Consider the following 3,914-nt stretch of genomic DNA (forward strand, 5'->3'; position numbering starts at 1 on the left):
TGCGTAATAAATAAAAAAAGAAGAAAAAAAAATCATCATCGTCGTCGTCGTCGTCGTCATCATCATCATCATCGATCGGTCATATATGAGCTCTGAGATCTCCGGGAGGGAAATAGCTATCGATCACGAGTCCAACACGTCATCGAAGACCATGGTGAATCACACACACACACACACACACACACACACACACACACACACACACACACACACACACACACACACACACACACACACACACACACACACACACACACACACACACACACATATACACATGTACACATTTTATTTCCTTGATTGCAAATACCGCCCATTTGAAATACTCGATGACGATGACGTCATCATACCTCTCAACCTCTCAGCCAACACCAACGCAGTTTCCCGCCCTAAATATTTAAATTTCAACCAATATATATTATGCTTAAATATATATATATATATATATATATATATATATATATATATATAAATATATATATATATATATATATATATATATATCATTACTCTGTTTGATTCTCATTTAATATTAGTTATATGTTAATTTAATATTATGCACTATTTACCTGTTTGTTTATTATGTAACTATGTCTATGCATTTATTTATGTATTTTAGTTATCATTTTGATAGCGTTTGAAAGCGTTTGATATTCTGATGCGTTGGTAAAAACGCCTCGGTAAAAACGCCTTATATTTTCCAACGCCAAACGGCTTTAAAATAAGCCAGAATGGCAAAATCTGGCGTAAAAAAAAAAAAAAAAAATCTGGCAGCACTGCAAGGAGCCCCACCTGGGCTGGTCGGGTCGCTAAAATATCCATCAGCACATCTGTGAGCATTGAATAAAAGCATTAATAATGATTTCGTTCTTAAGGGATGGCGTGGGATGGATTTTAACGATAATAACGAAAATATAGAAAGTAAAGGATTTGGAATTCCAGGTAGTTTCGTATTGTCGACATTATTGTAGGAATTTACAAATTCGTCTGTTTATATAAACTCGGTGAATAGCGTTAAGTTTCTCTAGCATAAGATATATTATAATTTTCTGATGATACATGCATAATATGGGGGTAAATTTTAATGACAACATATATACAGAACGCAAAGGATTTTGGATTGCAAAGGCTTAGAAATTTCAGGCGGTTTCGTGTTGTCGACATTATGGCATAAATCTGTCAAATCGTTTGTTCAATATAAAATCGGTGAATAGCGTTAACTATCTCTAGTATAAAATAAACTATATTTTTCTGCTAATACTGATGACCTGGAACTATCGAGTCACTTTTTTTTTTAATATATTTACAAGTCTTATCCGAGATATTTCTCGAATCTGAAGATGGAAAACGATTATAAAGAACTGTGTGAAACATTACCAGTGGAAAGGCCAATATCTAATATCAATGGAGGGGAAATGGATGAAGCTACAAAGAAGAGAAAGAATATCAAGGCAGGAGGGAAATCTGAAGTAGAAATAGAAATGATTAAAGGTAAAGTCTAACAAATAACAACTCTCATTTTCCCAAATATTTATTTACAGTGAAAACTATTTATGAAATATCTAATTTCATATATCAAACGTTGCATTTTTAGCAAATGTGACTGCGCATTGAAACATTGTAGGCGAAAGTAAGCTTAGTGTCGGCAAGAGTGACAGGTGGAAGGATACTAAATTATTCAAAATTGAAAGTGAATTGTACAAATATAAAAGCATAAAGATGGTAAACCTCGCCCCGGATATTACAGAGGTAAAAATTAGTGACATCAACAATATCTAACGGAAAGTTGTATCATTATCAACAAAATTGAAAATTCATGGAACTACTTGACAACTTGTCATAAAATTAGCCAGGTAGAATATAATTTGTAATCTCTAATAAATTTGTATATCATATAGAATGAATGTGGATGATTATGGTATTATAACAAAACTGCACTGGTACTCTCCAGGAGGTAAGGTGGTATGCAGAACAGGTTTAGACGAAAAACAGTGAATGGATTTTGAGAAAATTGTAATTCATCATTCAAGCTGAAAAATTGTAAAAAGGAATAGATTCCAGTCACGCAAACACGGATATTTGACATGAAACTTGTTTTTCAGATACCCCTAACCTAAAATAACCATTCTATAAGAAAAAATAGATCTTTCAGATGCTAAAAGAGAGGGATAAGTTCCAGAATCGTGCAAACATGATATATGACATGAAATCTACAATACCCAACAGCTCCTAACCTCATATACTCTAGCCTAACCTAACATAATCATTCTATAGAAAAAAGTCTTTTAAATGAGAAAAATGTAAAATGTGTTTGTATGATAATCATACTGGAATAGAAGTGGATTGTCTTAAGAGGGCCGGGGTGCTGTGATCGCTAGAACCCTGAAGGACTTACCAAATCGTGCCATCCCCGTTATGTTTCTATATCCAGTGGGCCCAATGTATGTCAGTGATTCCATATTATGGGTTTGCACTGGCTAATGACCATAAAATAAGTATAATTATCAAGCAGACAAAGTAAAAAGAATTTTTTTTTTTTTTAGAACTTCTCACCTACAAAATATAACAATAGAAAAATATTCATTTTGTAAATTATAATACATCAATGTAATATATGCTTTTCTTGGTGGAGATCAATAAATAAAAAATGCATCAATCAAATAGTAATACACTACTGAATGGAGTTGCGACAAAAGGCTTGAGATGCCATATTGTCTTCTCTCCAGTCCTGTCAGTGTTGTCCGTTTGACAGACAATGGTGCTGATGGCGTGTACCGAGTGTTCTCCCTCTCCAAGTGATGTCACCAAGCTACATATTTTTAAAACAGTGCCAAGGAACTGGGCTGTAGTTCAGTTCGAAGCTTTAAGATTCGTTTAGATAAACAATTAAAGCAAGATGTTGTAATGACTGCCATTTATTTGATATTATTTGATTATGTGTTTGTTATTATTTGTCTGTTTATTTATTAATTGCTTGATTTCCATTTATTATTATTTATCTGTGTTTATTATCATTTACTATTTACCTGTTTATTATTTAATTATACCTATGTATTATCTATTATATTTATTATTATTATATATATTATTATAATTTTTTATTTTATCTTATATATATATATATATATATATATATATATATATATATATATATATTTTTTTGCATCCGACCTAGTTATGGACCAAAAGGTCTCCTATCGGCATGCTCTGCCTTTGTAATCCTTTATGATTTTCTTCAAGCTATGGAACTCCTCTACCCCCAGCAGTCTAATCGGGTGACAAAACATCCCTGATGATGACGACAACCTTGATGACCTTTAGAATGACATGCACCACACTACTAACTGCTGGTTAGGTTAGCCGAATATAGTATACTTGTATTCCTTTGACCTTTGCATCTATCACAACAAAGATGGCAACTCAAGCAGTCATAGATGATAGTGGTTTCATTTGTCAGTGTCACTTGTAGCAGTTTTTTCCGTTACACAAACACACACACACACACACACACACACACACACACACACACACACACACACACACAAAGAGCAATGACAAAGATGGCACTAACACTTTGCAAGCTGACATAATTATGAACAAATATTGGACAAACTAAACTTATCAACTCAGAGTAATAGATACATAGAACAAATTGAAAGAGGAAACAGTGAGTGCTAAAACTATACATGATTTTAAGAAAGAACTGGGTGCAGAAAGATACAACTGCAGGTCACTACAAGCATAGATCTCCTTCTGCAAAATACAACTAGGTAAATACAGTAGAAGCCTGATTTAACGAACTAATTCAGCCAAGGTCCAGTCCGCTAAATTGAATTTTCCATTAAATTGAGCGAGTGAGCGTTCGTGTAACAGTGTTGCCAGAGCGGATTATAAAAATGATACGTACCTAAAAA

The sequence above is a fragment of the Oratosquilla oratoria genome, chromosome 40, assembly GCF_046742065.1.
Source record: "Oratosquilla oratoria isolate Oo_2021 chromosome 40, ASM4674206v1, whole genome shotgun sequence".
NCBI lineage: Eukaryota > Metazoa > Arthropoda > Malacostraca > Stomatopoda > Squillidae > Oratosquilla > Oratosquilla oratoria.